Here is a 12,360-nt window from a genome sequence, read left to right as displayed (position 1 = left end):
GATAAATAACTTTGTGTGGTGATATGTTACAGGTCCTTGAGGGAGATGGAGGGATAAATAACTTTGTGTGGTGATATGTTACAGGTCCTTGAGGGAGATGGAGGGATAAATAACTTTGTGTGGTGATATGTTACAGGTCCTTGAGGGAGATGGAGGGATAAATAACTGTGTGGTGATATGTTACAGGTCCTTGAGGGAGATGGAGGGACACACCATCAGAGGAGAAGTAGGAGCCATCTGGAAACATGGGTTATACATGCTCGATGCACGCAAGCACACACACATGCAGGCATGCTCACACACACACAAACAAACGCGCCCACACACACACAAATGCACACACGCATGCAGAAGAACACGCAAATACAGAAAAAATACATTCATTTTTGTGAAGTATTCCAAAAACACATGTTTTCATGTGATCACATGTTAAGTTAATGTGATAACGTGATCTTATTTGAAGTTAATATGATAACATGTGACATGTGAAGCAACATGTGATGACATGAAACTGTACATGTGAAAACGTGATTTCACATTACATTTCTCATGTGTTTTTTCTGTGAGGGACACACACACAATAACACCTTGTACATGAAGGATTTGTATGTTATTTTAATTTACCAGATAAATACAACAAATATATTCTATTTAACCCTGTGTGTATTACTGTAACAGCTTAAATAAAGGATATGTTGTAATGATAGAATTACTGTAGCTGTTTATAAGATCTATCTGCTTTGTATTGTGTATTGAATTGTTTGGTTGTTAAAATACTGAAATGTATTATCATTGATTCATTATTTCTGTCATTCAGATGATAGAATAACATATTTTGTATATGAATGTCACATATACATGTTTGCTTCTAATAACCTGTACTTTTAAAATATCTTTGCATCATGCTTTTTAAAAAAACATGACATTTTCTATCCACCAGATGGAATGAATGCTTTGTTACAGTAAACAGATATTGTCCTCATGGTCAACTGTTCCATACAACCAACCTACTTTGGTCAGCTCTCCTTTCAGCCTAATAGAGTTCTTGTCTCCTCAACATTACAGGAAAAGTGTTAGGAAGGAAACATTGTTGACAGCCTCACAACATTGTTGACAGCCTCACAACATTGTTGACAGCCTCACAACATTGTTGACAGCCTCACAACATTGTTGACAGCCTCACAACATTGTTGACAGCCTCACAACATTGTTGACAGCCTCACAACATTGTTGACAGCCTCACAACATTGTTGACAGCCTCACAACATTGTTGACAGCCTCACAACATTGTTGACAGCCTCACAACATTGTTGACAGCCTCACAACATTGTTGACAGCCTCACAACATTGTTGACAGCCTCACAACATTGTTGACAGCCTCACAACATTGTTGACAGCCTCACAACATTGTTGACAGCCTCACAACATTGTTGACAGCCTCACAACATTGTTGACAGCCTCACAACATTGTTGACAGCCTCACAACATTGTTGACAGCCTCACAACATTGTTGACAGCCTCACAACATTGTTGACAGCCTCACAACATTGTTGACAGCCTCACAACATTGTTGACAGCCTCACAACATTGTTGACAGCCTCACAACATTGTTGACAGCCTCACAACATTGTTGACAGCCTCACAACATTGTTGACAGCCTCACAACATTGTTGACAGCCTCACAACATTGTTGACAGCCTCACAACATTGTTGACAGCCTCACAACATTGTTGACAGCCTCACAACATTGTTGACAGCCTCACAACATTGTTGACAGCCTCACAACATTGTTGACAGCCTCACAACATTGTTGACAGCCTCACAACATTGTTGACAGCCTCACAACATTGTTGACAGCCTCACAACATTGTTGACAGCCTCACAACATTGTTGACAGCCTCACAACATTGTTGACAGCCTCACAACATTGTTGACAGCCTCACAACATTGTTGACAGCCTCACAACATTGTTGACAGCCTCACAACATTGTTGACAGCCTCACAACATTGTTGACAGCCTCACAACATTGTTGACAGCCTCACTCAATAATGAAATGTTAGGCATTACATTGGATACTGACTTTAATACACAAATAATACCCCTGGTAATAGAATACAATACAATATAATGCAAGGTTGATCAGTTATAGTTCAGTTGCAACATCAGGAAATACTATCAGAAACAAATATGAAGAACTTGAGACACTGACATCCTTTCTCTGATAAAAATATAGTGATGTGCAACATTTTATAACCCCCCTCATCTAAGATAGTAATGACCTCTTACTATACTTCAACATTAAACTACTGTAGTTCTACAACCAACACACACAAATACCTTGACTGTTTAAAATAAATGAAAAAATTAAATGTGGACATTCACACCTATGATTGCAAAGGGGTCTTCCAAGTAAACAAAGGTCAGACTCATAAGTCAGAATGTGATATAACATGGTAACAATATTGAATGTTTCCATACTGTGTTGAATTGCAAGTGCTAACCTACATATGCATGACTAACAGTTCTTGCATATTGCCTCCTCATCATACAGACAAGGTCAAGGTGATTCATGACTTTAGTTGTTGTCTGACTCTGACTGATATTCCCTGCATGGTTGGTAAGACCACTGTTCCAGTTAGGGGGGTTATGTGTCTATGTGTTTAGACCTATGTGGTCAGACAGACAGACAGACAGACTGACAGCAGAGGTCAAAGTGTCACTGCCATATAATTAGGAATTAGAATACTACAATGGACATGAACCTTCTTATGATGGGATAAATGGCAGCCATTTTAGTTAGGGAGTTGCTCAATCATGGTTTGCCAGTTCTGTGATAAGATTTTGTGTAAAATAATGAATCTGAAGAATTCATTTGCGCTCTATGTTTGCTAGCTAGCTAGCCAGCCAGTTTCAGAGGAATGATTCCAAACATTATTTTAATCAACTGCCAATATGTCAACATTCCATGCAAACAATGCAGTCCACAGCCATACTCTGGATGAAATCAGTTGACAATAGGACTTGGAAAAGTTTGAAATGCAACATTGCATAATAATAACATGACAACTTTCCAACAATACGCAAATGGAGACATTTATAGTCTGTTCACATATACTGAGTATACTAAACATTAAGAACACCTTCCTGATGTTGAGATGCACCCCCCTTCCCCCCCTTTTCCCTCAGAACAACCTCAATTAGTCGGGACGTGGACTCCACCAAGTGTTGTAAGCCTTCCTCAGGGATGCTGGCCCATGTTGACCAATGCTTCCCACAGTTGTGTCAAATTGGCTGGATGTCCTTTGGGTGGTGGTACATTCTTGATACACACAGGAACCTGTTGAATGTGAAAAACCTAGCAACATTGCAGTTCTTGACACGCCTGGCACCTACAGTACTACCATACCCTATTCAAAGGCACTTAAATCTTTTGTCTTGCCTGTTCACATCAATCCATGTCTCAATTGTGTCAAGGCTTAAACATCCTTATTTAACCTGTCTCCTACCCTTCATCTTCACTGATTGAAGTGGATTTAACAACTGACTTCAGTGAGGGGTCATTGCTTCACCTTGATTCACCTGGTCAGTCTATGTCATGACATCAATAAGGGATCTTTCACCTGGATTCACCTGGTCAGTCTATGTCATGGAAAAAGCAGGTGTTCTTAATGTTTTGTATATTCTGTGTATATTTTAGAGGCTATTTATACAGACAATTGGTATGAAACCCATATAAAGTGTAATTATAAATATATGACGATATTTTAGGTTGACAATAATTCTATTACACATTTTCTGATATATTACCTTACTTTTATTTTCCTGCATAAGTAAAATCAGGATTCTGTCTATTCTGGCATTCATTCCAATTAGACTGGTTTGGATTTCTCCCTGAACAATATGGCTGCCATCTTTACCCCATTTTGGAACTTTGAGGGTCTATGACACAGCCTTAAGTCTTATTGGGTATGATGCTAAATCCTAATATAATATGATGCATAATCCCAATTTAATACTGTATATAACATCATATATCATCAAATCACTTCTAATAATAATACATTTCAGAATGACACAACCTTTCAATGTCACTTTTTGTCGGCTCTCTTGGAGCCTGATACTGACAGCTGTGGAAGCAACTGTTGTTTTCTGTGAATCTATTTGTTTAACCGGTGACAGTGACACTATTATTATATTTACATACTGTCTCTGTTGCTTGTTGTCCAAGGCAGGTAAATGATGTGGTGAGGTTTATTCACATGAGGTATTAGTCCTTTGATCCTATTTCATGCTTTTAAAATGACCAAACATGTACCAATGTGTATGAAATACTCAGTTACTAGTACTACTACTCCTAATACTACTACTACTACTGTATCACCATGGCTCACAATACATTTGACATACAGCACTCTCCACTGTGTTATTCCAGCATGACTCAACAAAAAGAGAGATGTGTGTCAGTTCATTAATGTCATGCTATTGTTATCAGATGACAGATCTCTGTAATGTGTTGCATGGAGAATACATGTTGAGCTCCAGAACCATCTTACTGATTAGATACGGTCATCAGTTGTCCACATTCAATACATTCCACTAGGTGTCTCATCAGTGCCATTATTCACAATATTTACTAATAATATCTCCTTTTTTCTGCTTCATATACAGTCAGTCAATGAACTAAGCAGACCAGACCCAGCTGCTAACACATTGGTGTCTATGGGAGAGTCACTACTTAAGGCTTAAGCAGAACGGAACTGTGACCATTTCTTTCAATGGAAAGTGCCTGAGTAAGACCTTCATTTATCCACCATCTTTGGTAGTAGTTGGCAGTTTGGCAACTCACAGGTTGGCACAATTTCATTACAGCAGAGGTCAGCAAAAGCTTCTGCCACATTATCCATGATGTGGTTGAGAATATGTTTCAGTTAAACGGAGACATATTTATAAATAGTTTGGCGTGTTCATGCTTTCCCCATGTATTTAGTAATGAACTTCTCCAAATATATTGTTGTTCTTTTCCAATTTTACCGGTATGATGAGTATTTACTGTGCGCAAGTACAATCATGTGTCGAGGAAATGCTTGGTCAAATTATTGGTGCATTTAACTTGAAAATTTAACTGCAGTAATTTCCGCGTTTGTAATCCTCCAAGTGGATACGATGTTCAGGTGGACATGAACACTAGCTACACTTACAGAAATACATTTAGTTTATTCCATAGTGTAACGTTTCCTTTATTTGTAATTTGTGCATCTCTGCTCCATGTCTGTCAGTGTTTGTCATGTCTGTGGGTAATGGGAGCTCGCGACTCAGTGTTCATAGAGATACGTGGCCTGTGCGCCATGTTTGGGAGTCAGTACTGTTAATTTTTTTTTAACCTTTGTTCACGTCATGTACTGTGATGAAATAGTATGATTCATTCTGATTTAGACAAATTTAGGGATATGAAAATTGCCTCACATTTAAAACCAGTTTACTTGCCAGTTGTACTTGCCAATTGGGTATTGGTCGGGTCCTGGGTGGGGCAGGTGCACAATGTACCTGTTTGATGTCCTGTGAGACAGATTAGATGTGGTTTCTCTCAGTCTTGCCCTCTACCTATAGATACGACAGATTAAGCCTGATACAAAGGCTAATCCTTTTGGGCTGTGGCCTGTGTATACACTGTATTTAGTAAATCTAGGCTGATATATTGTAGGTCTATTTATATGGCGCTTTCACTGTTGGATCAACAAGAACTGTTAATACATTTACACTTTGAGCACTTCAACCTGCCTTGCTTCCTGCAACATTGTTGCCCTCACAACTGCTACCAGGTCCCCAATTTATATATGTTTGTAACCTTTTCAACCAATCAAAACAAAGGTTGAACCACTTAAGTCAGTTGTTTGTGTGTATGCCTCTCAAGAAATAAAAAGCTGTGCACAAAGTCTGAGAAACGTTACACTGGTTTGTTATAGTTACCACAAACCAACAACCCTCCTCAAACAGAGAGGAGTTGAGTGGTTATGGTTTGATCTCTTCCTCTTTTGCAGTGAGGGTTTGTGAAGGAGGGTGGTGTGTGTGAAGCTGTTTTTTTCCACTGTGGTCAGAGAGAGACAAATAGAGAGGGTTGTAGATGTCAAAATGATGAATAGGCCTATACAGGAAAAGGTGTATGGGGCTTTCTGTGTTTATCAGAGAGACAGATGTTAATGTTATTTTAGCATACAGTATACTGTAGTTCACTTGTCATATTAATTTCTCGTTTACATTTAATCTATCACTGACAGTGGCGGTCAGTGCCGTTTAAGATGAGGGAGGACAATTTCTTTCCTTATGAGCATGGCCTTATTTCTATTACAGCATATTGGATGACTGTTTTTCAAATTCCATTCACCCAGTTCAATGTAACAACGATAGGTTTACGCTACTACATGATACAAAGCCTATGACAAATTTGAGGTGACAGACAGTGACACACTCTTGCCTGAATCTAATTGATCTAGGGTGTAATCATTAATCCTACAGTTGCAAACGAGTTTCTATTGGATGAATTCAGGTATGTTTATTCCCATTTGCTTCCGTTTAAGAAACGTTTTTCAACAGAATCGGCGGAATGAACACACCACTGATCACATGTAAACATGGGTCACTTTCATAGCAGCCACGTTGTATTCCTTCTTGCATATATGCGCTCTCCTCCTCTCACCTTTTCTCTTCGCTTGTGGACTTCAATGCACAACACATCAGCTGTATGTGACCAGGCAAAAAAATACTTTCCAAGCCAAACCATGTCATAACCACTACACACAGCCTACATCATTGTAACCATATTAGCTAAGGTAACGTCATAGTCAACATGGCTAATAGAACTAAAGCATTAGTAAACCTGCTTCAATCATGCAGTAACGTTACAGTGTACAGTCAGTAAGTAGTTTAGCGATTACACCAGCTGGCCCCGGTGGCAATAAATTAGTAGAACCAAAAGCTTATCTTGACTTGGAAGAGGTCCAGTCATAGCCAGCTAGCTAACATAGCATCCCCCTGTTTGAGCAGGGTGTTTCAGTAGGCTAAACTACCTAGCTGCATTTGCTAGTTAAGTAAGTAAAACTGAACGTAATTTTTTTACATTTCTGCAGTGCTAGCTAGCTGTAGCTTACACTTTCAGTACTAGATTAATTCTCTGATCCTTTGATTGGGTAGACAACATGTCAGTTCATGTTGCAAGGACTCTGATAGGTTCGAGAATGTCCTCCAGAAGTTGTCATAATTACTTTGTAAGTCTATGGAATGGGGTGAGAACCGTGAGCCTCCTAGGTTTTGTATTTAAGTCGATGTACCCAGAAGACGACGGAAACTAGCTGTCCATGGTGCTACCTACAGAGTGCTGTTGAGGCTACTGTAGACCTTCATAGCAAAACAGTGTGTTTTAAACAATTATTTGGTGACATGAATATATTTAATATAGTTTGATCTAAAAAGGATCACTTTTTAAATGTTTTAAAATATGTCTTTTTATGAAATTCACTGAGGAGGATTGTCCTCCCCATCCTCCTCTGAGGAGCCTCCACTGCAGTCTGATAACTCATTTCCTGTGTTATTCCTCTGAACAGTTGACAGACCTGCCTTGTTACCAAGAATCTTCACACACATGTCGCGATACGAAACCTTCAGCCCCGCCCCTTGGCCGGCAGCGGCGTGCTAGAGGTGGTTAGCGTCCCGTTCCCTGGATTGGACAGGGCACTATAGATACTTCAGGCTATCTCGGTATAACCAGGACCGCTCGCGTAGCCCTGCCTCTCTTTCTTTATCGATACGTTGTCCGCGTAGAGAGGTCTTTTGCCTTGTCACTCTCAACGGTCTAGCTCTAGCTGGGATGTGTGAACCCCACGTTTATCCTCTAGACTCCTTTTACACCACTAATGGATCCTTGAGTTGTTATTAAGCACTAGTCCTACCAGTCTCTATATGATTTTGAGTATTCCCCTTCTGTGATGTATCTAGTTTAAAGTGTGAAGACCTTTAGTCAACTTAGTCTCACTACTCTGCCCGTCGGCTATGTATCGCTTGGATAATAAAACTTAGATAGATCGATAAGACAATTAATGAATCACTACTGGACACACCTTCCTCCTTGTCTTTTAATGGTAACTCACTTTGTATTAGTCTCCGTTTCCAGTGTCCCGGTAGAGGGGAGTGTCAGAGTTGTTATCTCCTGTGCCGTTAACTGTCTTGGGAGGGCGTTTTACTCGAGACAAAATATGGCTACCGTTTATTTTTGGAAAGACTCTGTTTTTTGTCTTTTACAATCAAACACACTTCAAAATACACAATTTGTTACTCGGTCACACACAGTGTTAATCAAAAACATGCAAATGCCTTAATGCTCTATAAAGCCTGGTACAATGATAACACTTATTAATGCTTATAATAGCTCTTTAATTACCTTTGAGAGATGACGGGGAGACCCACGGTATCAGGAGCAAAGTTTCAATCGGTCAGAGTTGGCTGAGAATTTAGTCTATGTATAGATACTCTCCCCACGAAGGAATCTTTGGTTTGACAAAATTTCGAGATTCAAGTTAGACTGAGTACTCTAACCTGCCCTCAGGTTGGATAGTATTGTCAAATAACCTGAAACCGCGATTCCAGGGCAAGGTACTGTGTTCAATCAGTTAAGATGTTCTTACAACAGTACACGTGTCACTGGTAATCGGAGACAGAGTCGATTCGAACAATTTACCAACCGTTCTCAGCAAGTGGTAATTCTGTTGTTGATCTACCGCAGTGTCTGGGGCAAGCAACCCGGCGGGTGATACAGTGTTCCTCTGTCAATTAAGACTTTGTCACAACGGTACACTCGGTCCAAACGTATACTGCACACAGGGTCAACTGTTCGATAGGTAAACGGACTCTTACCCTAGTATCCAGCAAGTTAGAATCTTTAAAGTAATTTGACCTCGGGCTCAAAATAGCCAGAGGTCAAATGGCTGTCTAAATGAATTTGAGATTCAAGAAGTCAGCGCCGAAGTATCGGCAGTTTCTCTATATATACCTTTTTATCTCTCACTCGAGGTCACGTGAGTGTCCTCCCCTCTACAAACTTGGAGGACGCACAGCTGCTTTACCACACATTAACAACAGTTCATATATGGGCATCCGTTTATGACAGTGCCCTTACTCTTATAACAGTACATATATGGGCATCCGTTTATGACAGTGCCCTTACTCTTATAACAGTACATATATGGGCATCCGTTTATGACAGTGCCCTTACTCTATCAGCAATGAGTCTAACAGCTGTTCCCATTCAGAGGTGTCACTTGAGGCAGAGGGTGGTTCTTCCTGACACCAGTCTTGTTCAGTAGTGGGTTGGCTTGAGTCATCTTCTGGTGACGTTGTCCAATCCGGCATTTCAGTAGGCGTGGTCATCTCTGTCTCTACCATTGGTGGGTAAGGCAGGGGAAGAGGACCAGGAGGTAGATCCATTTGGCGTTTTACTACACACAGCTAACTTCTTAATAGCTCCTAAACCATGAAGTCAACCCTTTGCCACCTCTCCACCTATCCTAGTGACTAAAGATTCTACTGAAAATGTAAACGTGATCTGGTATGGTCAATGCAATGTTGACATTTGCACAAATATAATTTTATCATCAATGCTCCTTCCTCAGATCATTTCTTTAGTTGTGTTAGTTCTCTCTTCCATCAACAATAAGAACACAGTGTTGCTGGGTCTGCTCCTTTTACAGAAAGAGGAATTTGAGTCAAGATGAACATGACATCAGATGCTCATTTATTCTGTTTCTCTTTAAGGATCTACAGCTTTCTAATTCTGACAAAGACCCATTTGTGTCACAGTTACAGGAACTGTAGAGTTCCGGTTCAGAGGAAACGCTGGTGTCTTCAGTCACTCACCAGCGGCTCAGAATAGAACACACTTCCTTTAATGGATGAGAAATTGTTTTGTTTATAGAATATGAAGTATGTCAACCATACACAATACATATGGCATCAGATGATGACTTTGTTTGGTTACACTGTGTTTACAGAGGAATGGAGTTGTTGGTCACTGCAGCTTCTAATTCAGTTGTTGAATGAGCCTGAGAAACATTAGAAATCTATAGACATTGTGTCGTTTTTTACCAAATATATTTTAGACTCAATAAAATGGTATAGTTTTGGTCTTCTAGCTCTATTCCTGTTCTCAGTCTCTCAATGTAAATTAGTCAGTTCTCTCTCTATTTCTCTATTTTTCTCTCTCGTTCTCCCTCTCTGTCTCTGTCTGTGTTTAAGTGCTTTGTGAATTTTCCTCCGGGGAACACTCAACGTGAGTAAATAATCAGAACGTATTTTTCTGCATTTCATCACTCTAACCCGATACAACCACACAAATGGTTCACTAACTGAACATGACTAATTCCTGTTAAAACTTCTCTTTAAAGAGTCATTTGAAAGAGCTACTTGTATCCAGCTTAAGAAATGTATAGCATGTGTCTAATCTGCAAATCTATGTTTCAGCCCTGCCCCGCTATACTGACAGTAAATATCAACTTATTTAAGAAGAAATAGGGAATTATTTAAGAAAAGTGCAAGGGTGCCAATATATTTGGCTGCAACTGTTATACACCTAAAATGTACTTTTATCAAAACTCTACAACAGCTAAACTGTTGGAAATGAATCAACATGATGTGTATCAAATAATATTCAAATCATCTGATTAGGTTGCTTCTCCTCTCTCACAGCTCTTTCCAAAGCTACAGTGAGTGACATACAGTGCCTTGCGAAAGTATTCGGCCCCCTTGAACTTTGCAACCTTTTGCCACATTTCAGGCTTCAAACATAAAGATATAAAACTGTATTTTTTTTGTGAAGAATCAACAACAAGTGGGACACAATCATGAAGTGGAACGACATTTATTGGATATTTCAAACTTTTGTAACAAATCAAAAACTGAAAAATTGGGCGTGCAAAATTATTCAGCCCCTTAAGAAAAAACTTTGTAGCGCCACCTTTTGCTGCGATTACAGCTGTAAGTCGCTTGGGGTATATCTCTATCAGTTTTGCACATCGAGAGACTGAAATTTTTTCCCATTCCTCCTTGCAAAACAGCTCGAGTTCAGTGAGGTTGGATGGAGAGCATTTGTGAACAGCAGTTTTCAGTTCTTTCCACAGATTCTCGATTGGATTCAGGTATGGACTTTGACTTGGCCATTCTAACACCTGGACATGTTTACTTTTGAACCATTCCATTGTAGATTTTGCTTTATGTTTTGGATCATTGTCTTGTTGGAAGACAAATCTCCGTCCCAGTCTCAGGTCTTTTGCAGACTCCATCAGGTTTTCTTCCAGAATGGTCCTGTATTTGGCTCCATCCATCTTCCCATCAATTTTAACCATCTTCCCTGTCCCTGCTGAAGAAAAGCAGGCCCAAGCCATGATGCTGCCACCACCATGTTTGACAGTGGGGATGGTGTGTTCAGAGTGATGAGCTGTGTTGCTTTTACGCCAAACATAACGTTTTGCATTGTTGCCAAAAAGTTCAATTTTGGTTTAATCTGACCAGAGCACCTTCTTCCACATGTTTGGTGTGTCTCCCAGGTGGCTTGTGGCAAATTTAAACAACCCTTTTTATGGATATCTTTAAGAAATGGCTTTCTTCTTGCCACTCTTCCATAAAGGCCAGATTTGTGCAATATACGACTGATTGTTGTCCTATGGACAGAGTCTCCCACCTCAGCTGTAGATCTCTGCAGTTCATCCAGAGTGATGATGGGCCTCTTGGCTGCATCTCTGATCAGTCTTCTCCTTGTATGAGCTGAAAGTTTAGAGGGACGGCCAGGTCTTGGTAGATTTGCAGTGGTCTGATACTCCTTCCATTTCAATATTATCGCTTGCACAGTGCTCCTTGGGATGTTTAAAGCTTGGGAAATCTTTTTGTATCCAAATCCGGCTTTAAACTTCTTCACAACAGTATCTCGGACCTGCCTTGTGTGTTCCTTGTTCTTCATGATGCTCTCTGCACTTTTAACGGACCTCTGAGACTATCACAGTGCAGGTGCATTTATACGGAGACTTGATTACACACAGGTGGATTGTATTTATCATCATTAGTCATTTAGGTCAACATTGGATCATTCAGAGATCCTCACTGAACTTCTGGAGAGAGTTTGCTGCACTGAAAGTAAAGGGTCTGAATAATTTTGCAAGCCCAATTTTTCAGTTTTTGATTTGTTAAAAAGGTTTGAAATATCCAATAAATGTCGTTCCACTTCATGATTGTGTCCCACTTGTTGTTGATTCTTCACAAAAAAATACAGTTTTATATCTTTATGTTTGAAGCCTGAAATGTGGCAAAAGGTCGCAAAGTTC

The sequence above is a fragment of the Oncorhynchus mykiss genome, chromosome 9 (assembly GCF_013265735.2).
Source record: "Oncorhynchus mykiss isolate Arlee chromosome 9, USDA_OmykA_1.1, whole genome shotgun sequence".
Lineage (NCBI taxonomy): Eukaryota > Metazoa > Chordata > Actinopteri > Salmoniformes > Salmonidae > Oncorhynchus > Oncorhynchus mykiss.
This window is presented reverse-complemented; position numbering follows the sequence as displayed.